This window comes from Mirounga leonina, unplaced genomic scaffold (genome assembly GCF_011800145.1).
Source record: "Mirounga leonina isolate KUSES-001 unplaced genomic scaffold, KU_Mleo_1.0 Mir_115, whole genome shotgun sequence".
Taxonomy (NCBI): domain Eukaryota; kingdom Metazoa; phylum Chordata; class Mammalia; order Carnivora; family Phocidae; genus Mirounga; species Mirounga leonina.
The window spans coordinates 36,278,331-36,303,323 of NW_023270268.1; the positions used below are offsets into that span (position 1 = coordinate 36,278,331).

The following is a 24,993-nucleotide window of genomic DNA, read 5'->3' on the forward strand; positions in this document are numbered from 1 at the left end:
TGGGTATTAAGGAGGGCACTTGTTATGATGAGCCCCGGGTGTAATATGTAAGTGATGAATCACTAAATTCTACTCCTGAAACCAGTATTACACTATATGTTAATTCGTTAGAATTAAAATAATAGTTTGGAAGGGGAAAAAAAGATCATTTCTATTACTGGCTTGAAATAATAGGCTCCTTGAATTTCTTCCATTCTATGAAGACTTCTCCCCATTCTAAGTTTATCGCTTTCAGTCTTTGAGGAAAACCCTCTAAGCTATTAGGATTCAGTTTCAGACTCCTAATTCATTATAGGAAACTCATTACATTCACGTGCAATGCATGTATCCCAACCTCACTCCATTCTCTTGCAATGGTGTGGTCCCAAGCCTGCCTTGGGCCACTGCAGCAGAAACTGCTTGGATATTAAGCCTAGCTCTTCCACCTACTGGTCGTGTGATCTTGGCTAGCTTCTTAGCCTGTCTGTGTATCAGTTTTCTCATCTGCAAAATGAGGATAAACAAAATTATGCCTACACCTTAGCATCATTCTGAGGATTAAAGAGGTTGCTATTTGTAGAATATGTTATGTGTTAGGGGCTGTGCTTATTATTCCTCACCCATTTTCTCATTTAAACTTACAACAATTCTTTGAGGTATGTGCTATTATAATCCTTGTTTAGCTGTGGAGAAGAATGCAATTTAGATAGACAAAGTAACTTGCCCAGTGTCCCAGAGCAAATAAGTAAGAGTCTAGATTCAAACCCAAGTCTGACCAGAGCCTAAGCTCTTAACTACTCTGCAAATGTTCCCTAGATTGCCAGAGTGTAAGAATCCCCTGAGGCCCAAAGTAAAAATATAGATCTCCATACCTCACCCCAGACCCAGTGAATCCTCTCTCTGGTGGGACCTAGGAATCTGTATTTTTGCAAGGACCCCAGATGACTCTTATTAGAAAGTCTGGAAAGCACAGCATAAGCTCTACCCATATGTATCTATACAACTCCCACTAAGGACAGCCCTCTCTGTTTAAATAATGGGTGCTGCATGACAGTTCGTGGAAAACCAGACGGGCACATGTATAATTAATTCTGCAAAATGTTTTCATTCCATTTATAGAGATAAGCGTGGGCATTCTGGGAGCACAGAGGAGGGACAGTCAGCTCACGGGGAGGAATTCTCAAAAGAATCAGTGCTTGAGCTGAATCTCAAAAGAAATACAGAAGTTATTCTGTAAAGGCAGTAAAGGCATTCCAGGTCAAACTCACAGCATAGGCAAAGGTACAGAGCCATAGCAATATGCCTTTGTGCTCAGGGGACCCTATGTTCAGGGAACATATGTAGTTAGGTAGCCAGAAATCTGGCAGAGACATAGATGAGGCCCAGGCCTGCAGGGCCACTGACCTTGGTTTCACATGGCCCACGCCTATCTCTTGCTGTTTCACACACTGCAAATACCAGAACTCTCGTGGAAAGAAGGCCTACATTTTTACATCTTTTCTTCCTCTCTCACGGTCGGCTTCATGGGAAGTTGGTGGACGATGCTTCAGTATCCCGCCTCCCCATCCCAAGTCAGGCCCTTCTTTCACCCCCTTTCTTGTCTAAGAAAACCACAATTACAGGAAACTCTCAATCAAATCTCACCATAGGACCCTATGCTATCACCAATGCCATGGTGTTTCCTTCTAACTCGAAATCGATGGGATTAACAGGCTGTGGCTACTTTTTACTACTCTTAAGCAAAACTCATCCAAGACCTGTGTAGTCATTCCCGGGAGATAAGGCAAATGCAATACCGAAAAGGAGCATGTAATGTTGACACAGTCTAGTGTCAACATCCCCCTTTGTCTAGTGTTAAAGGAAGTGGCAGTTTTTGTCAATTGAATATCAATAGTTGCACAAAATTTCTGCCCCAAAAAAGCAATAAGGAGAGTGCCAGCCCCTCCCAGCTTTAAGATGATTGTCCAGGAGTGCTGGCAGAGACTCACAGCAGAGAGCAGATACCCACTCTGCTGCCCACCTGCAGACCAAGAGCAGTACCAGCAAACCTTTACACAGCACTTACTCCATAACAGGTGCTGTTCTAATTACTCCACATCATAGCTCACTCATCCCTTCAACAATCCTATGAGGTAGGTGTACGTGTAAGTACTTCTATTTTACAGGTAAAGAAATGGACACACAGAGATTAAGTGACTGGCTCAATGCCACACACTAGCAAGTGGCAGAGCTGGGATTTGAGCCCAGAGTCTCTACTCTGAGGCCCTGAACCCATCAGGTAAGTGATCACCTGGCAGTCTGAATGACAGCCAGTTATGACTTGACTTGGCTATAGGTCCGTTAGCTTTCTAAATGGTCAGAATATGTGATGTGGCTGAGAGAAGGGAGGTCTGAAGCCCCTACTGAAAGGTGAGTGACTGGCACACACCAGAGCAGAGCTTTTGTTCTTTAACAAGGGAAAGCAGGAGGCTAAAGGGATGAAAGGAATAAAGGGGTTTGCGGTATGATCCAGAGAGTCTGAAAAGATTTGGAGTTGAGTGTGGGAGGGAACGAAGGTCTGAACAGGCCTACTGAAGTCACCCCCACATGGGTAGGCTGGCATCTGCGCCCACCATGGCTGCATTCACCCCAGCTGCCTATATGGGATTCTGTGGTGCTCAATTTAACTGAATTCCATTCAAGTTTACTGTGCACCCACTATGTATTAGAGACTTTATTATGTTTTATGAATAAGGCCTGGGACATAGTACTCCTAAAGCTCAGGACCCAGTGGGAGAAAACAGACATAGCAATCAATGGCACTTGTTTATAGTAACAAAATATTGGAAATGAAATAAATGTCCATGAATAGGGGATCAATAAAATACGGTGCCTCCATGGAGTCCTAGCTGCTGCAGAAAAGGATAAAGATGCTTTCGATGTCGTGGTATGGGAAGGGATCCATGATCTATTAAATGAAAAAGCAAGGTACAGAAGACAATATGTTACCTTTCACATAAAAATGGAGAGAAATGAGAGTGTATGTTAATGTTTGCTTATCTAAGCCCAAAGACCCTCCGGAAGGACACCCAGAAATCTAGTAACAGTGGTTGTTCCTATGGTTGAAGTTGGAACATGGGGAGACTGGGCAGGGCTCATGGTAGAAAGGAGAGTTTCACTTGTTTATTTTTATTTTATAACTGAATTTTAGAACTATTCAAAAAACTGAATTAAAAAATAGATGTCATTACAGCCAAGTCTTAGCACTGCCTCCCCACATGAAGACTGCCCCTGTTCTTTCTTCCTTTTCCATCACCCCCCAGTGCTGGGTCCCTGAAAGATGATCATAAACAGCAGTGAGGAGAAACAGTAAACAGGAGCTTGCCCTTCTCCCTGTATGAGAGGTCGGATTCCCATCACTCTGACACCCTGGAGCAACGGTCAGTCTGAAATAGTGGTGTGCCGGCTCCCTCAAAACCATCCCCGCAGCTCCTTCCTCATTAACCTCCTGGCCCTGTCAGCAGCGTAAGAGGATGATTTCAAGGCAAACCCTCAGAGCCTGCTGGACTCTCAAAGGCAAAAGAGGACGCTGAAGGCCATGCTCAGCTAAATACTTTTGCTTCTTGCCTCTTTCCTCTTTAATTACAGCATAATTTGCATTTATATGATTTCATTCTGCCATTTTGTGGGCAGCGTTGATGATGATCAACACTCCATAACTTCCTATCATAGTTGGAGAGTCAGGAGGGCAGCTGCCATCTCCGATAAAATCCTTTCCAATTAAACAGTTCATTGGACATGTCATGGTTTGGGGTTCTCGTTATCCTCTGATGTGCACGTCTCATGGATATTTCTTTACACCCATCACCATAATAAGGTCTTAGTGCAGAAGACGCTCAGAATATTATGCTCCCCCACTGAGTGACTGTAATGACATTGACTTGAAAATGGGCCTCCTTAAACCTGCACAAGAAACAGAACTACCTTAACTGGATCGTTCTGAGCTTTACTTTGCCAGGTCTTGTAGCTGAGTGGTATCAGACGCTACACATGAGGAAACACGCCAAAGATATTGACGAAACAATGCCGGATCGCTAACAGGATACACCTACAGAAGGCAAATGTGTCTGAAGTTTTCTCCAATTAACACACTAACTGGAGGTCCCTGCTTTAAATGGTGGTTCACCTGGCTGATGTGATTCACCTATCTGGCATGGCTTACCTGGCCGGCTCACCTGGTTGAAAATACAAAATCAACTGTTTATCTACAACAAAAATGCCAGGATCAAAATTCACCAAAATTTAGTAATTATAGTTATCTCTGGGTGGTCTAATTACTGGTGCATTGTTATTTTCCTCTTAATTCTTTTTTGTGCTTCCCAAATTGTTGGGTTTTTTTTTTTTTTTTTGACCATTCAGCACATTTTATCTTTATAATAAAATATTTTAAATAATATTTATCACTATAAAAGGGAGAAATGAACAAATTAAAAATGTTGTTTATTTACAACTGACTGTACAGCCATAACCATGACAAAGAGGAAGGGAAATAAACACCAAGAGATACCTTGACGAGTGTCTGATTTGATCTTGTACCTTTAGGGCCACCTAACAAGCCTATCTTCATCACTCCTCCCCTCCACCCCATCCAACAAATATAAACTTCACGTGCACCAGTGCTGATCAGCAACCACCCATGACCATTTCACTGTTCCAGAACCACTTCTGTTTCTTTCACATCCAGCCTGACTCTTGATTGTCAGTTCACACCCCCTTTTACATTCCTTCCCCTACACCATAGTCTTGGTGTTGATTTTGGCTTTACTCAGACACTGGTCTCTGGTTCTTTCTACCTGAGACCACTGCAAGAAGCCCCTCCTAGTACTGCCCCCATGGTTGACACTCTGCCTTTTATAGGTGAGATTTTGCCAAATGGCTTGAGTCATGCTGTCTGGGGACCATAATTAGTAAACTGCTTAGTCAGAAAAAAAGGCATAAATGCAGCTTTTCTTAATTTCTTCCTCCAAACACTCATTATGACTCTTCTTTAAACTTGAGGCCTCAGTGAGAAGGATTACCACAAGAAAGTGTTGCCTCAGGAGAAATTCCAGGGAGAGACTGAAAAGTTTGTGAGGGTTAGACATGTCAATTGCTTTAGGGTCCACCAACCCTGGGGCTACCCCTCTCCCTGGACTAAATGATACTTCAATTATTTTTAATTCGGATAATATTAAAGTTTTCAAAACTCTAGGCAACAGAGACTGGCCAAAGGGTATCACATGCCTTTCAATTCTGTCAAATGCAAAATCCAAACAATATCTTGCTATAACCTGCATCCTGCCCAACCATTTCCTTAAATAGCAGAATATTCCCTGATCTAAAAGTTCTTGACCCCAGATCTGACGTTTCTCTCTTAGTGACAGAAGCCAGTAACAAAGGGGTTACCTACAATCTACAGTTGAAGCCCCATAAGCCCAAGCAAATTGTTCCAGGAAAAGGTGGACTTGAATGACATGACCTTTTGTATTACTTTTTCTGGGCAAAAATTGTGGGTTCAAGACAAACTCCAGTTGCAACTTTCTTTTGCTTTACTTGGGAGTCAAAGGAACACATTTCTCTTTAATTTATTTATTACTTTCTGTAGAGCAATAAAAGCCAAATACAAATTCCTTTTGATATAAACTTTGATATAAACATTTATATCAAATGGTTAAATAGGTAGGATTTCTAACAAAAGAGCTTTAGACAAGAGAACGAGAATGACGTCTTCTTCCCCCAGTGTGGACATGCAGCAAACTTTCCGAGCTAGGGTACAATAGCTTTGGTCTACTGTATCTAAGGACAAGAGTTTAAAATTATTAATACTAGGAGCACCTGAGTGGCTCAGTCGGTTGAGCATCCAACTGTTGATTTCAGCTCAGGCCATGATCTCAGGGTCGTGGGATCGAGCCCTGCATAGGTCTCCACACTCAGGGGACAGAGTCGGCTTGAGATTCTCTCTCTCCCTTTGCCCCCACACTCTCTCTCTAAAATAAATAAATTTTTAAAATAAAATAAAATTATGAGTACTATATGTTCTTATAAGGAAAAATCATAGATAGCCATACCAGGAGTTTTAGGCCCCATTCTGGGGGTCAACTAAAGAGCTCACATAATACTAGCAATAGCCTTTGGCTACTACTAGCACAAACCGCCATTTACACCTCAGGAGCTGTTGTGAAAAATCTCATCTTTCTAAAGCATTTGGTAGCAAATGACATACATGGTATGTTCCAAAAACAAATATAAATTTGCTTATAAATGATCAAGGAAATCAATCTAGTCCTTTTTGTGGAAATCAGGCCCCCCTATTTCTGTGTGGCACACTCTACTCAGGGTCCCACTCATGGGTATGTTCTGTTCACCAGCAGAAACACAAATCAAGGCACTCAACTCTCAGGCCCTCGCAACGTCTCTAAAATCACAGTTGTCCGAAAATTCCAGTGCCAACCAAAATGAATTAGGTCTACCTCAACACTCTCTCCCACTGGTTACAGCTAAAAATTCAGACAAAATACAAAAAGCAACCACTTGCAGACTCTGAAAAGTTGACAAAACTAAGTAGATTAGGGAAGGGAGCCAACATTTAAAGAGTGATCCACATCAGGGGATGAGTTCCCTAACTTTTCTTCTGACTTTGACCAAGGGGTGGTCCCAGAGCAGAACTGTGCAGCAGACAGGTATCCTAAAAAAGAAAGAGAAAACCAGAGCAGAGGACCCGGGAAAGGGTCCCTGGGAGCTAAAATAGTATGGAGATCGCTTCTCGGCCTTTTGGCTAAGATCAAGTGTAAAATAGTATGGAGAAAATCTTAAGAGAAGAGAGTGTTGGAGAAGAGGATTGCTTTATTCTGTTGCAAGTCCCAGGGTCACCTCTAAGCTATACATGCACAAAGATCAAACCAAAGCACATAGCAAAGACTGAAATCTAAACTTCAGTATCACCCACTGCCCATGTTCCAGAGAGGCACATGCCTGGAATAGATCCAAAGCAGCTTAACAAGAGCTTTGAAAACCAGATTAACATTGGAACCACTGCCCCCAGATGACAAGAGAGAACTTGCCATTTGCACCCAGTCAGACTGATTGCCTGCTAAAACAATGAAATCAATATTCTCCAGAGAATTTAAAAGGACTCAAAGATTCACAATGTAGTGTTTCAAATGTCCAAAATACAATTAAAAAGTATTCAACATACTAAGAATTGGGACAATGTGACCACTTCTCAAGAGAAAAATCCAATCAACAGATGCCAGGTCTGAGATGATCCAGATGTTGGAATCATCAGAAAAATACTTTAAAAGAACCATTATAAACATGCTCCATGACATAAAGGTAAACACTCTTGAAATGAAATGGAAAGGTAGACATTCTTAGCAGAAAAATAAAAACTATTTTTAAAATGGTGTTATACTTAACTAATGAATCATTGAACACTACATCAAAAACTAATTATGTACTATACAGTGGCTAACTGAACATAAAAAAAATACTAATAAGAAAAAAATATATATTTACACATTTTAATGTATTTTTGCCTGTGCATTATACTGCAATAAAATGGTTAAAGCATGAAAAAATGGAAATTTTAGAACTAAAAAAGATAGGGGCGCCTGGGTGGCTCAGTTGGTTAGGCGACTGCCTTCGGCTCAGGTCATGATCCTGGAGTCCCGGGATCAAGTCCCGCATCGGGCTCCCTGCTCGGCGGGGAGTCTGCTTCTCCCTCTGACCCTCCTCCCTCTCATGCTCTCTGTCTCTCATTCTCTCTGTCTCAAATAAATAAATAAAATCTTAAAAAAAAAAAAAAAGAACTAAAAAAGATAATGTGAATATGTGAAATTTAAAAGTCCCTGAATGAGCTCAGAAGCAGAGTGAAGATGACAGAAAAAAGAGTCAACAAACGTAAAAATAGATCAATTGAGATTACCTGATCCAAACAACCAAAAAATAAAATACCTTAAAAAATGAATATGGTCTCAGGAACCTATGAGACAGTAGCAGAAGGTCTAACATTTATAACATCAGAGTGCCAGAATTAGAAGAGAAAGAGATTAGTGCAGAAAAAAAAATTTGAAGAATTAATGACCAAAAACTTACTAAATTTTGTGAAATATATGGAAACAAATCTCTCCCTATGAATGGGCACAGGATGGAAAGATATTTATGGTCCATGTGAATGCTCACCAAAGAACATCCATTACAAAGGAAACTCTTCATCACATAGACAAGATTAAATGTTCTGTGGATATGAATCACCCCAATGTTAGCTCAATAGACGTACAAACTGGGCATGTTGGCAGAGATGGCGCTCTAAATAGGCTCAACAACATAGACTCCCCCTCACCAAGGCTGACTTAGTTACTGCTATTACCAAAGGTCTAACTCAGCCCAACCCTGAGGCCCTGGTATGGCACAGTTCCCTAAGGGGACTAGCCAGCCACCCGGTGGCAAGTTGATTACATTGCACCCATTTCATCATTGAGTGGGAGCAGTATGTCCTCACTAGACTAGGTATATATTTGGATATAAATTAGTCTTCTCTAACTGTGATACTTCTGCCAATTTGGCAGTTTCTTAAAAAAGGAAATATACTTTTACCATATGATTCAGCAATTGCACTCCTTGGTATTTACCCAGAGGAACTGAAAACACGTCCACACAAAACCTGCACATAGATGTTTATAGCAGCTATATTCATATTTGCCAAAACTTGAAAGCAACCAAGATGTCCTTAGCAGATGAAGGGATAAATAAACTGGTACATCCAGACAATGGAATATTATTTGGTGCTACAAGAAATGAGCTATCAAGCCATGAAAAGACATGGAGGAAGCATAAATACATCTCACTAAGTAGAAAAGGCCTATCTTAAAAGATCATATACTATATGGTTATAACTCTATGACATTCTGGAAAAGGAAAATCTGTGGAGATGATAAAAAGATTAGTGGTTGCCAAGAGTTCGGAGGGAGGAAAAGATGAATAGGAGGAGGGCATAGGATTTTTAGGGTAGCAAAACTACTCTGTATCATACTGTGTCATGGCGGATACATGTCTTTACATATTCGTCCAAACTCAGAGAATATACAATACAACTGAGAATGAACCCCAATGTAAAATATAGACTTTGGGTGATAAGGATGTATCAGTGCATATCCACAGTAGCTGCAGAGGCAGGCCTAGGGAGAACAGGAGAAGTGAGCCCGAGATAGAAAAGGACAGAGTGAAAATTCTTCCCTCCCATTAACCAGTGGCATCACCACATGTGCCCTCACTCACCTCAACTTAAAATACTTCCTTCTTCACCCCCTTACCCAGGCAGATATGGGATCCTGGTGCATCTTCCATCCTGATATCTCTGGCACCTCTGTCTTCCTTGCTTTTTCATTACCACTTCTCCTGGTCAAGACCGTATCAACTTATGCCTGAGCCACTGTAGAACCTGCTATGCCATGTCCCCAGCACTAGGTCCTCACACTTCTGTGCACAATGACTGTCTTGAGTTAGGTTTCCTAGAGCCTAATACAGGGATTCTTGTTCAAGTGGTTTATTGGAAGCATACTCTCAAAGAAGGGAGATGAGGAATGCAGGATGATGCAAAGGAAGGAACTAAGCTAGGATATGGTCTAAGCTTGATCCTGATCCCTAAGTTCAAGGGCACCAACATGAAAAAGAGATTTGTGCAGGGCACCAACGGCATCCACTACAATGACCCTCCCAACAACCCTACTTGACTTCATCATGTCTTTGATTAAAACTGTCAGATGACGCCAACTGCACTGGGCTGGGATGAGGACATATGGCCCTAACTCTCCATCTTCATGTAAGACCACCATGGTCTCAGCCAAATCAGATCAACCTCCTAATATCTCTGTCTCTGTCTCCTCTCTCTGTGTATCTCTTACTGACAGAGGTAAAGTAGGCTAGTGAGTGGAAGCAATCATCCAGATAATTCCATTTCCTAAGCCATTCATTCTAGAGTTATCCAAACCACCTTGTGTGGGGTTGATCAAACAAAGCTGATGAGAGCATCCCCTCCTCTACCACTTTGACTCTGAAGATGCTGTCACTGAGGCCCTGTTTTCTTGCTTCTAGCCTGATGGACTTGGAGAAGGTGGCCTGACACATGAATGGACCCATCAGGCTGCCAGGCATGACATCCCAGCCCGATATTCTTTTATCCCACATGTCTAATTGGGCTTCATCATGATCACAGCCTTCTCAGGAGGATGGGAGCTAATGCAGTCTGATGGAAATCAGAAGGTACTGTCAGCTTCCATCTCTGGGGCCTCAGGACCATGTCAACATGCCAATCCTAGACCAAGGCCACAGCCTTGCACAGGGGCATCGTGCTGAAAGCAGACAGTTTTGGCCATGCAGAGCCATCATTTAGACATGTCAGCATGCCATGCAGAAAAGTGCAGGTACCCTGCATCAGGAGGGACACACCTGTCTGCTGGGCTGCCCATTCAGCCCAGTATCTCTGGCATCAAATGCCTACATAGCACTGCCCAAATTTTAACAATCACAGCTTCCCTTTTATAAAGTGTATTTCTTGAATCCTTGTGCCATATCATGCAGTGGGTGCTATTCCCTTTTCACAGGGTGGAAACCTGAGACTTGGGGAGATGAAGCCACCTGCTAGCTCCCCTAGGAATGGAGATTCACATTCAATCCTATTTTTTTCTTCTCACCATTCTACGCCTGAGAAAAGAAAACACAATGGAAGAGGAAACGGAAAGGCTCAGATGAGAAGAGCTAGGTCCATGTGATTCTTCTTAGCCCAGGCAAGAAGGAGGCAATGTAACGGGGTTTTAATGGCCCCATCTCTGCCTTTCCACATTGTTCTTCATGAAGTGGGGATGAGAGAGGGTGTCTTTGTACAACTTTGGGGTCCAGGGAAGGAAGGCTGGGGGATGCCTGCCACAGGAAGGGGAAAAAAGCACAAAGTGTGGGATGTGCCTCAGTGTTTTCATGGGGCTGAAGCTGGAGGAGAGCACAACAGGCAAACAGGGTAGCAGAAGGCATTCGAAGCAGTGCCAGACAGGAAGGAGCATGGAGGGAAAAGCACAAGTCTTTGATGGGGGCTGGCAGGACTTCCAGAAGGGGAGATACTGCCCACTGTTCCTTTCCCATCACCAAGCACAGCACCTGGCATATACAAGAGAATAAATGAGTAAATGAAGGGAGAATTCTGGGGATACAGATAAAGATGTAGTTGCTGGAAGATATCCTGCTGAGAGCCAACCCCATTTATCACAGCACTTACCAGAGAAGATTCTTCTCCAGACAAGACGGAACTGGGGTTGTCACTCCCCTAAAGCAGCAGGCCTGTTCTGCAAGTCAGGGCTCAGGCCAGCTGCTTGCTCTGGAGTCCTGTCGGTTGCCTCCTACCACCCTTAATGAGATGTGATTGCTGAAGGGAAGCAGCTAATTGCATGATGTTTTATTAATCCTTTCTCCATGAAATATTAATTGTGAGCTTTCACAAATACAAAGATCTGTCTGCTTTTTAATGGCTCGGGTTTGCAGTCTCTCCAGATGACTCTCTGAGAGTTTCCTGTTGGGGGACGATGGTGACAAACATGATGCCAGATCATGTAAAAGGATCACAGCTGAGAGCCCAAAACAGGATGTCAAAAACACTTCCCTCCGTGAGCTGCTCTGCCCAGCAGCCAGGCCTCTGCCCATGGTTCATGAAAAATACTTGGTGCCCTGCAATGAATGTCCAAATACCTAGCCCACCGTGGGCCAAAAAGAAGTAGGACACCTGCAAGAGGAAGCTATGAGCACCAGCATAGTAAAGATTATGTTGTGACACTTAGCTCTTCCTTCCTCTCTTCTCACTGAGATTTGTTCAACCTGGGAGGGAAAGCATCAAAGAGAAACATGAACGTTAAGCCAGATGTGTGAATTCTGAAGGTGGTGGTTCCCAGAAGCAGGACAAAAGAGACTAGATTCCAGGGAGGGACTGGGACAGCTGCAAGCAGCTTTATGAGGAGCTTCAGCCCACTTCCCACCTATTCCTGGAAGGCTACAGAGGGATACTTGCTGGCCTGGGCCAGGACCCAAGCATGTATCTCCCCAAAGGGGTTTCTGCATGAGTGGAAGAAGTAGGAATGGCCACTCTCCTGAACTATCCCTGAAGCCAAGACCGAGCCCCAGACACAGAGGCTAGTTCCACAGAAATAGGACAGACGGTTCCAGGGCCATGTGAGAGGTTGCCCAGCTTGGCAAAATGATCCCTGGGATATACCTTCAGGAGCCAAGGGGAGGAAGCCTACCTCTCTCACAGGCTCCCAAGAGATGGAGGGGCCCTAAAGTGCACTCAGCACTGTCACCAAGACAACTAGTGAAGCCTTTAGCAATGGCTAAAGCCAGCTTGAAGCAGAGTAGTGTCTGTGACACTAACCATGGCAGACATGGAGGAAGCTAAGGAGGGAGACTTCAGCTCTCCAAATCTCTCCCCGTCCCCAAACCCCCGATGAAATGCACTTGGGGGATGGGGGGTCAGCGTAGGACCAAAGCACATACCCCCTCCTCAATCTAAAAAGGCAGGGCCATAGCTCTAACCTGCACCAGAGAAAGAGAAGAATCTGTCCAAAAAGATTGAGATCAAAGTTTTTAAAATAATAAATAGGAATAAGCTTTGACTTCTAGAATGAATAGAACCTGCAAGTGCTAGAATAGGACAAAGACCATGTTTACAGATTCAAAAAGGGACAAGGGGCACTCCAAGAAGTAGATTTCCTTGATACGCCAAGTGTGGTCCACAGACCAGCAACCCTGGCTTGTTAGAAAGGCAGAATACCTGCCCCTGGCCCAAACCAGCTGAACCAGAATCTGCATTTTAACATGGTGATTCATAAACACAGGAAAGTTGGAGAATCACAGGTACAGTTGGATAAAATAAAACAATGGATGTTTGTATCTCAGTAAATTGAGATTCCTCAATGAATTGATTACATTAGACAAGATCTGTTTCTGTTGCTTGGGATCAAAAACCTTAAGCTGAAAAAGAAATCGTCACTTGTTACTATGAATAACGTGCCTCCCAGGATCAGGCCTTCTCAAGGTAATAAGGGGAAGAAGTTGGTCTTAGAGAATATTGAAGCTGTCTTTGAGCCTTTCTTTTTTTTTTTTAATTTAATTTTATTATATTATGTTAGTCACCATACATCATTAGTTTTTTTGGGTTTTTTTTATTCTTATGTTAATCCCCATACATTACATCATTAGTTTTAGATGAAGTGTTCCATGATTCATTGTTTGTGCATAACACCCAGGGCTCCATGCAGTACGTGCCCTCCTTAATACCCATCACCGGGCTAAGCCATCCCCCCACCCCCTCCCCTCTAAAACCCTCAGTTTGTTTCTCAGAGTCCATAGTCTCTCATGGTTCATCTCTCCCTCCGATTTCTCCCCTTTCATTTTTCCCTTCCTTCTAATGTCCTCCATGCTATTCCTTATGTTCCACAAATAAGTGAAACCATATGATAATTGACTTTCTCTGCCTGACTTATTTCACTTAGCATAATCTCCTCCAGTCCCATCCCTGTTGATGTAAAAGTTGGGTATTCATCCTTTCTGATGGCTGAGTAATATTCCATTGTATATGTGGACCACATCTTCTTTACCCATTCATCTGTTGGAGGGCATCTTGGCTCTTTCCACAGTTTGGCTATTGCGGACATTACTGCTATGAACATTGGGGTGCATGTGGCCCTTCTTTTCACTATATCTGAGCCTTTCTAATGCCCAGTGCTTTCATCCTATGGCTCCCCAGGTCAGAGCACATTCCAGACCCCACCCACCCAGGGTCACCACAGGGCCACAAGGATGTAATTGTACAACTCTGGAGTGCCATGGTCTGAATCAACATGGCAGCCCTCTTCACCCTCCTGGAAGCCTGATCTCCCTAACACTGACCTTTGTAAAAACCAAAGAGTAAAATCTATATCAGAATTAGACCACAAAATTGCATTTCTCAGCTCAGATTTCTCTCTCATACGGAGCTGCCAACACCCCAAACTCCCTTTGCAGCATCCCCCCAGGGTATCTCACGCCTGTGCATGAAGTCTCCTCAGTCACCCTTTGGAGTCCACCATGTTGCTTTTCTCTACTCTGGTTCCATGCGGTGCTCCCTGTAGACACAGAGCACAGCAGTGTGCTCAGTGGAGCTGCACCGGAGGGCTTTAATGTTTTTTAATTGATGCATAATTAATATGCAATGTTACGTTAGTTTTGACTGAAGGTACCTCTCCCTGTAACCTGGGCACAGGCCTGCAGGGAGAGGCCAGAGGACAATCCTAATTGTAGATCCCAGGGTGTTCCCCAATCACTCCCATTCATTTCAAAGGATGCATTGTTTTCTTAAAATACATATTTGGGGGCAGGTGCACCATTGTTATTCAGCAACCAACCACATTGCCTGACACAGGATAGATGCTCAACCAATGCTTATTGAATGAATAAATAGAAAACTGAATTTGTTAAATAAATAACTTCCCACTTTCAGCAAATCTCAACCACTCTTAGCCTTGGTTTCTATATCTGTATAATGGAGATTAGAGTATCTAACCGAGACAGTTGTCAGGAAGCTAACCCCTGTCTATAAAAATGCCTAGCACAGGACTTTGAACCAAGTAGACTTTCAAAAATATTTGTTTCCTTATTACTTATGTTAATGTTGGTGAAGTGGTATCAGTTGCAAATCTTACGTAGTGTTCATTAAATGCCAAGTAAGACCTAAAGAAGCACTTTTCTCTTACTTTGTCTGATAAGCACTTTTCTCTTCTTGGTCTGCTTGATGCGACAGAATGTCACTTCCTCTCTGATGCCTTCTCCAGCCATAGCACCTTTCTTTGGTACCATTGGCCCTGCCTTCTCTGTGTTACCTTGGCACTTTATGAGGACCTCTACTAAAGCACTTAACCCCATTCTCTATACCCAGTCCTTTATGATCATGACCTTCTGAGGGCAGAGCCTTGTCCTTCGCACCTTTGCACGTGCCACACTTGAATAAATGGTTGAATAAATGAATGAATAAACAAATGGTCTCAGTTCTCTTCTCTGCTCTCCACTAGCTTTTTATGTTGAAAAACATACATATTCATTTTGAACATGTGCTCTGAAATCTGACAATCCTGAACTTGAACCCAAGTTGGGCAAATTTCTTAACTGCTCCATACCTCCACTTCTTCATTTGTAATGTTAGGGTTAATAACACCCAACTCTCAAAAAGGTTCCAGGCATTCGGTTATATTGTATATGTTAAGTGGTTAAAACAGTGTTGATCATTTATTAAATGCTCCATCAATTGAAACTATTATTCATACCTGGTGTACTAATGTGCATTTAGATGTGAATGGTAAATGAATTCTCAATTTGCTTTCATCCCTAGAGCATTTATAAAGTTCACCTCAAGTATCCTAAATTAAATATATTTGCCCAATCTTTACAAATAAATCAGGAATAGTGAAAATATAGGTAGTTAGATTATTTTGGAACTCAGAAACCTTGGGGAAACATGATCCATGAATGTCATTAACATTTCTTTAGGCTGGGGGGTGCCTGGGTGGCTCAGATGGTTAAGCGTCTGCCTTTGGCTCAGGTCATGACCTCAGGGTCCTAGGATCAAGTTCCTGCTTCTCCCTCTGCCTGCCACTCCCCCTGCTTGTACTCTCCCTCTCTCTCTCTCTGGCAAAAAATAAATAAAATCCTTAAAAAAAAAAAAAAAACATTTCTTTAGGCTGGCAATAGCATTAATATACCCACCAACAAACATTTTCAAAGCCTCTATCACACCATTTAGGGGGAGCTGAGAGGAGGTGAACGATGTATACAAAGAGGCAGGCAGTGTGATATTCAACTTCAAGGTGGCTGGGAATATAAAATCAGTGCCAATAGAGTCAATTCACATTTCAAGAACACACAGCCACCGCCTCCTCTGGGTTCCCATAGCAGGAGTACATACGTCAATTATAGTGCATGTTTAAAAATAATTTTTAAATCATATTAACCAACTCATCAACCCTCAGAGGTAGGTATTATTATTATATTTCATTTTATAGGTAGAAAAACAGTGGGACAGAGAGGTCAAGTCACTTCCCAAGATCTCAGCTAATAAATGGCACAGCCGGGATACATGCTCTCAGCCCTGGGTCTTCCTGCCTCCACCTAGCAGCTACCACTTCTGATCAACACTAATAGTGGTGATGATGAAGATGAAAATGACAGATGACAAATTCTTCATAGGCAGACAAGTCTTACGGATGAATTTTAGATATCTTCAGCATGAAATGATAACTATGCCTCCATCCTATACATCATTAAAATTAAAATTATGGTACTCAGTGAAAATCATAAAATGTTCATGTATGCTGAAAATTAAAATAGCTTTTCTCTAGAAATGATAATTGCAAAATTCTGGAGGAGTTCATTCTAGCTGAACCTTTTGCAACGTTTTTCTACCACACTGCTTGTCTGTTTTGGTGCTTCCCAGCTCTGACGGTAGGGTCCAGGCCCATCACTGCTATTTCCCCAGAGCCCAGTTGAGGGCCTCGCATGTTCCTTCTCTAGAAGAGTTGACTGAATGAATGTTTAACTATGTTTCAGGCTCTAACTGGGTTGCTAGGTAAAATGCAGGGTGCCTCGTTAAACTTGAATTTCAGATAAGCAACTAATCATTGTTTAATGTAAGTATGTCCCATATAATATTTAACTGACATGCTGTATTTTTGTTAGCTCAATCTGTAACTCTACCCTCTAGATATAAGAGGAGTTCAGGCAAGGGAGAGTGAGCATGGCTTGGAGCCGAGGAAGCGGCTGTCATGGAAGAGACAGAAGTTGAGCTGTTGCTGGAAGAAAGCATAAAGTACACTGTTAATGGTAACCCCTGGAGTTGTGCAACCCAGTGACCCTGAGAGATGGAAGGCATTTCTGGTTAAAGGCTGAGAGACTGAAATGAGCATGGCAGGATGGTGGACAGTGAGGAGAACAGCTGCTCGAAACACATACGCTCCAACATTTCCAAACAACTTCCATTCCCCCATTGCCCATATTCCTCCATACTCCCCCCACCATCAAGCCTTTGACTGTGCAGTCACTCTCCCTGGAATTCCATCCCCTTCTCTCTGCCTGGCCACCTCCTTGTGCACTAAAAATTCTATTGTGTCAGCTGACTCATCTCTGCCCCAAATCCTTGTGTCCCTTTTAACAAACCACTCAATGCTTGCATGATTTTCCTGTAATCTTCCAGCATGCCTCCACCAATAGTTAAAGGAAATAGAGGGAGAATTATGTGATGACTATATGTGGCCATCACTTGGGTCCAGCCTGCCCATGTGAAGTCCCCTGAGCCCGATATAACCCTGCTCTCCAGACATGAAGCTGACAGCAATGGGCTTCAATACCATCTTGAAACTCCTTCTTCAAAAATGTGCCATGCAAGGGTTTAATAAGCCCGAGATCTAATTTACTCAGTTAAACACTGTCCAGAACCACTCCGACTGGGCCATTTTTAAATTCATGACTGCTCCACCAAAGTCTTTAGTGCTGCCTGACAATCATGTCTCACAACCTGGTCCATGCTCTCCCACTCTCCTAGGCAGCTACCTCTCCTCTCTTCTCTCCCCACACTGGCATCTCCCCATCCTCAATTGTATGTGAGAACCCAGCTTCTCGCTGCACTGAGAGAATGAAAGTGGTCAGAAGAGACTTGCTGAGTAACCTCCCGCAGCCCCTGCCACCTGCCCTGCTGTTGCAGAAGTGAGCTGCCCCCGCTCCTGGCCACTTGTTCACAGGATCCCATGTCCTCTCCCCTGCTCAGCATGGCTCTGGCAGCTGTCACTCTCCTGTGCTATCATCATCGTTTTCCCTCTCTACTGGATCATTCCCATGAGCATACACACATGCTGCTTTTCTTCCACTTGGAAATATCCTTCCTTGACCCCACTTCCCCCACCAGCTGTAGCCTCATTTCTCTGTCACGTGCACCGCCCCTCCCTGCCCCAACCACATCTCCCTCTTCCACCCAGCAAGTTACCATCATCTCCCGCCTGGACAATTGCAATAGTCTCCTAATTGATCTCCCTTCTGCTCTTGCCCCTCTACTATCAGATCTCCACATTGCAGCCAGATGGATCTGCTTAAATGTAAAGCTTGCATGGGACGAGACTCTACTTCATGCAGCCCGCAAGTACCCTCACAACCTCACCCATCACTGCTCTCTTTCCAGAGCTCTAGCCACCTGGCCTTTCTACAGTCCCCGCAAACAGCCCTCACACACATCTTCCATGGAAGCCATTGCTCTAGTTGCTCCCTCTGCCTAGAATGCTGTCCCCACTCTCAGCCACCCAGACAGCCACAGGACGCACTCCTTCAATTCATCAGCTTTTGTTCAAATGTCACCTTAACAGAGAAGCCCAAACTACCCTATTTAAAATAGTCCACATTCACACACATACAAAAACATACATTCTATCGTCTTACTCTTCTCTTTTTTCCCTAATACCCAATATATTATATATTTTTATTTATTTATTCATCATCTGCTCATTCTGACTAGAATGTAAGCTCTATGAGATCAGGTCCTTTGCCCATTTGGTTTACAGTTGTTTGATTTACAGAGCCTGGAACACTGTTTAAACCATAGAACTACTCAAGAAATATTTATTGATTGAATAAATAAATTGACATCCTCTGTGTGATGGTAGTGGCAGCCAACAACAACCTAAAACCTTACGTGCCTGACAGCTCCCCGGATCAGATGGGATAGCCCTCAACAGCCTTAGAGAGGGTTTAGAACATCTCCACTCTTACTTTCAGGTCTCGGCTTATATGTCATTTCTTTTCTGACATTTCTTTCCATTTCTCCTCTCAATAAGATGAAGTACCTGGGCTATCTGCTCCCATAGCATCCTATATTTCTCATTTCAAGATACTTGTCACATCATATTGTACTTTTGTCTTCCTTATAAGATTATATTTTCTGAAGATGCACATGGAATTCTCCAATAAAAACCTGTTGAATGAATAGATGAATGAAGTTGAGTGGATAGTGTGTGACCACAAAGTTGTAGCTAAGAGAACTGAGCTTAGAATCAAGGAAGCAGAAGAATTGAAAGGAGCAGGGATGGATTGATAAGCTTGAAGTCTTTCATAATAAGAAATGAGAAAGGGAAGGAGGGAGAGAGGAGCGAAAGAGGGAGGGAAAGAGACAGGAAAGAGGGAGGGAGGAAAGAAATCTGTTTAGTGTCCCTGCCAAGAGTCAGCAAACTAACTTTGGCCTAGCAGTGTCTGCACATACAAACTAGCTGGCATCATCAGGTCAAATGACCTTCTCCAAGTAGCCTACAGCATCTATATATCTAACTTACCAAATTCACTTTTCCATGTGCCATTCTGATGAGATGTTCCTATGGGAATTCACTTTCTCTCAGCAGGGTACCCCAAAAAGGAATGGGATTGACTGATGACAGAGGGAATGTGGAAGGGTGTGGAGGCGCATAGAAAGACTCTTGCACATTCTGTAGTTCTGCAGGCCACCTGCAAGTCTCCTCTTATACTCATTCACTGCCAATCTAACCTCATTTCTCTCCTGTGATCAATACCCTCAAACTGGGGAAAATGCAGCCTGTCTCATCTCACTAAAGCCTTCCCACCAACAAGATCTGGCATAGGCCTACCCTCTATGGAGACCTTCCAGACTAATCCAGCCATACACATCTCTCCTTTCTCTGACCTTGTCAGCATTTATTTTGAAATATGTTCTATGAATAATTTCTTAGTATATCCTATTGGTATGAATATAGTTAGTGTTAGATAAACAACAGCAATTAGTATCAACATCACATAATTAAAATTAATATGGCTTTTCTCCCCAACTAAACAGTAGGCTCATCAATGGTCGTATCATATATTTTCCTTCTTTTGAACCCTCAGAGAACTTGCTCCAGGGCTGAACAAAACTAAGTACCCAGAAAATACTTCTTTAAGCCTGTCTTGTTTAAAGTTATTGTAAAATAAAACCAAGGAGTCACAGCAATGGTTTCCCTGTTGTAAGTAAAAGGATGCTATCTCAAAGATGTCTTTAAGATGCTGTCTGTTGCCCTGGCCCTATCTGAGGAGTGCATGGTTTATTCCAGGAGAGAAGCCATAATGGATGGAAGGTACGTTTCTGCTGAGTTAAGGGTTATCATGTTCCCTGCATCCAGGCGCCAGATTGATGGGATATGCCTCTATGATTTATAATACACTAATCTCACTGGAGAGTGAAGCACAATTAATCTTAGAATCTTTCAGCTTGCACTTAACAACTTTAGAACCTTTCCTGTGTACTTGGACTGCATAGCAAACGTCTGCGCCTCCCCCACATGCTAGGACAACTGGGCATTGAGAACACAAAAACACCCTTCTCTGTAAGGCAATGGAATGCTATGGCAAATGTTTTCCTTAGACTCCCCAAAAAGAGTTTATATGATGGTGGCCTTTTAAATTAGAGTTACAATGTTCAACTATAATAATATCATTAAGCATATATAAAATCAAAACTACTGGGGCGCCTGGGTGGCTCAGTCGTTAAGCGTCTGCCTTCGGCTCAGGTCATGATCACAGGGTCCTGGGATCGAGCCCCGCATCGGGCTCCCTGCTCCGCGGGAAGCCTGCTTCTCCCTCCCCCACTCCCCCTGCTTGTGTTCCCTCTCTCGCTGTGTCTCTCTCTGTCAAATAAATAAATTAAAAAAAAAAAAAATCTTAAATAAATAAATAAATAATCAAAACTACAAAAACACCTGATGTGTCAGCAATGTAACTATTCAACTTCCTTTTCCTTTTGTTTTATGTCCCTTCCAAATGTCAGTAAACTGACTTTGGTCCTACCAGTATCCACACACACAACCTAGCTGGCAAAATCTTGTCAACTGATCTTCTCTGTGTAGCCTATAGCACCTGCCTATCCAGCTGTATTGTATTATTCACTTTTCCATCTGCCATTTTGATGAGCTTTTCCCACAAGAATTCTCTTCTTCTAGGAGTGGGGCTGCTAAGATCCAAGAAACAAGGGATTCGCAAGCAACTAAAGCAGGTATTACAAAGGTCTGTGCACTAAGTATCACTTTACTCATGGGAGAGTCCCTCGTGTCATACCCAAAGTATATTTACCTTTATTTTATATACCTTGTATAGTTCTAGCAACATATATATGTATAATATATATGTTATAATATATACTTATTTATATTTATAATATTTATATATTATGTTTATATAAATATATATACTTTCTATAATTACAGCCACTTTTGTTGTCTGAATTCTGAGCCTTCATCAAATTCAAAGAAGGGTATGATAGGCAGACACAGTAACAGCTATAAGAAAAGGCACCTAAAGAAACCTACTCACCGGGCGCCTGGGTGGCTCAGTTGGTTAAGCGACTGCCTTCGGCTCAGGTCATGATCCCGGAGTCCCGGGATCGAGTCCCGCATCGGGCTACCGGCTCAGCGGGGAGCCTGCTTCTCCCTCTGACCCTATCCCCTCTCATGCTGTTTCTCTCTCTCTCTCTCAAATAAATAAATAAATAAAATCTTTAAAAAAAAAAAAAAAAAGAAATCTACTCACCAAAAAAAAGGGGGAAAAAAACTATACATGACCAAAAAAAACAAAAAACCCAAACATACATTTTGGAGCCTCTTTTTATGGAAATGAACACCTCCTTCAGTGAAATAGCCATGTTTTAGTACAATATAGTCATAATTACCCTTAGTATCCAATTATCCACGCAGAGTAGTTCTTGTAAGCTCCAAGAAAGCAAAAAATATGTTAGTGCTTAGAAAGACTTCCTTCCAAAATGGTTCAAATGGAAAAGTTTAGTGTCTGAAGTTTTTTTTGTTTTGTTTTGTTTTAAAGATTTTATTTATTTGAAGAGAGAGACACAGTGAGAGAGGGAACACAAGCAGGGGGAGTGGCAGAGGGAGAAGCAGGCCTCCCGCCGACGGGAGCCCGATGTGGGGCTCTATCCCAGGACCCTGGGATCATGACCTGAGCCGAAGGCAGACGCTTAACGACTGAGCCACCCAGGCGCCCCTAGTGTCTGAAGTTTTAACTCAGATTTAGCAAAGGATGTATTCCTTAACATTCTGGATAGCAAAGGTTATGCAGAAATATATAATTTCATATATTACTAAGTTGGGGGAGTTGAAGCAAAGGTCTTCCAAAGACTTTCGAATATCAGTTCTTCAGCATTTCATGACAAGAAGAGTCCATGATGATAGATTATTGTAGGGACTTCTGTGGTAACATGGCTGCATGTATCAGCTTATTTGTCCATCCTCTCCATAAAATCATGTGAAAGGAGCAAAGAGAATGGAAAAAAATATCCACAAACTCCATTTTCAGTGAAACTAGAAGGCAAATATAATCTGCAGACTCCAAAATATGCTTTAAGGGTTGACAAAAGTAACTGAAATCAGACAGAAACCACATGGGAAGAAAGAGAAAAGAAAAAAACTGAGTTGTGAGAAAACTTAATGATGGCAAATCTCAAAAGTGCCAGCAGAGAGATAAAATTCCTGAAGGCAAGAACTCACCATAAACTGTATAAGCTACAGAACCCTATTTGCAGCAAAGTGCAGGAACCGAGGAAAGCAGAAACCACAGACAGAGTCCCCTTGGAATTTAGAATCTTAGAATCTTGTGGATGTACCTCCACACAAAGAATAACAGTCAAATCGTATTTCCAGAAATCAGTCTTTCTTTGAGAACAGCAAAGAAAGAGAATGTTTTGAGTTGTAATGCATTGCATCAGAAACCTTGTGTAATAAACGGACTGAAAAACTCAACACATTTAATGATAAGTGATTTTTTAAAAATAAATTGGCATAGCATCTATACCAAGTTACTGTAAGGTAAAAATTTAAAAAGAGTAGCAAAATGTGCCAAAAGATGAACTACATTCATCAAAAAAAAAAAAAAATTGCCATGAAACAAAAGAAAAAGTACATAAATATTTCACCGTGATTTTTAAAAAATCAATAAACCAACCATCCCTCTAAAAGAATACCACAAAATAGAAATGCCAGCATTCAGGGAACTTGTAACAAGAAAATAAGAGGAAAGGAACTGTGAGCTTGCAGAATCCTAGAAAGTAACCGACAAAAAGTAAAAAAAAAAAAAGCCACTGGAGAAATGAAGATAAAATTGGAATGTATATAAAACAGACTATACATTGTAGAAAAGATGTTGAAGGATATAAAGGACAGATGCAAAAAAGCAAGCAGGGTTAAATGAAACACAGATAGAATTAAAGGGGATTAGAGAGAAAATTAGAGATACAGCCACAACAGGCAAAAGGAATCCAACATACACATAATTATTTAGAGTCCGTAAGGAAGAAAATAGAAACTGTGAAACTGAATATATTAAACAAAATTTGGGATGCCTGGGTGGCTCAGTCAGTTAAGTGTGTGCCTTCAGCTCAGGTCATGATCCCGGGGTCCTGGGATCGAGCCCCGCATCGGGCTCCCTGCTCGGTGGGAAGCTTGCTTCTCCCTCTCCCGCTCCCCCCTGCTTGTGTTCCCTCTCTTGCTGTCTCTCTCTGTCAAAAAATAAATAAAATCTTTAAAAAAAAAAAACAAAACTATGAGACATATCCTGTAAGGTTGGAGAGAATGAAATAGAAAGAGAAAGAGGGGAGAGGAAGGCCGAAAGCACACAGGGAATAAGTTGGGAAGGGAGAATTAAGGAAGGGAAAGAATCTTTTGGGCATCCAGGCAAAGAGTTAAGACATTAAATAGGAGGAAATTCAGAAATGCCTCAGATTTCTCCAAAGCAACGTTCAAAAGATGATATAGTTAACATCTACAAGACAGCCAAAGAAAGACTTGTGAACCGAGGATTCTATATCCAGCAAAGAATGTCCTTGCAAAAGCAAACAAAGCTACTAACAATTTTGAAGTTTTAAACTTACATAATATTGTCCCATGAACTCTTCTTGAGGAATCTTCAAGAGATCAAATATCACCCAACCAAGAGATAACAGAGGAGACAAACTATAGCAAAAAGACAGGTGATGTGCATTATATACCACAACCACAAAATCAAGATTAAAGAAATCTGGGGATTGAGGTGACAGAATGCAAATGTTGTATGTCCTAAATACATAATGATACAACTAATAAAAAATGGAAAAGGGAAGGGGTATAAAAGATGAAAAGTAGAGTAGTTTTGCAGATCATTGCATTTGTAAGAGTGGAAGCCAAAAAAAAAAATGATTCAAAGCTGACACACGAAGCAAGGAGTACCTGTAAACATTTTTAACAGGACGATGGTAAACACTAAGATCATGAAAATTGAGTGATGTAACAGAAGAGAGAAGGTAGGAAAATTAAGCATATTAATTTTGTCATTATTGATACAAAGGAACCAATCAGTACTGTCTCGAGAAATAAAGCACTAACAAATATAGTTATAAAGGGAGCTATGAGAACAAAAATACAAATCCTCCTGAAACTGCAATTATTTTAAGAGGGAAAGAGAACTCATTATGTAAAAACTTGCTAATAAACAGTTAAATAAAAACAGAACATAAAATCATATACCACACTAAGATCAAATCGCTGTCATATTAAACATGTAAAAAATGGAGCTTTGCGCAGTGGCAGTACTGTAGCCAATGAGGTTTATCCGAGGCGCAATTATTGCTAATTGAAAACTTAAACATGTAAAAAATGGGATTAACTTATTTATTTAAAATATATTTCGGATATGATCACAAAGCAAAGCTAAACCCTAAGTTATATAAAACAATAAACAAAGTGGTTCAGAAAAATTTTAAAGAAAAGGATGGGCAAAGGTATAACAGGAAAATGCAAACAATAAATAAGCAGAGGACATAACCTAAATATCACACAAGATTAAGTTCAGAGGATAAGGCATTAAACAATACAAAGAAAGATACTGTTTACAAGGCTAATGGGTACAACCTGCAATGAATATATTAAC

The 24,993-nt window shown here is 41.8% G+C and overlaps 1 pseudogene; it reads left to right on the forward strand.

Annotated features, from left to right (window-relative positions):
* The first annotated feature begins 24,635 nt into the window (after positions 1-24,635).
* On the forward strand, positions 24,636-24,758 carry LOC118007242 (annotated as a pseudogene).
* Positions 24,759-24,993: the final 235 nt, after the last annotated feature.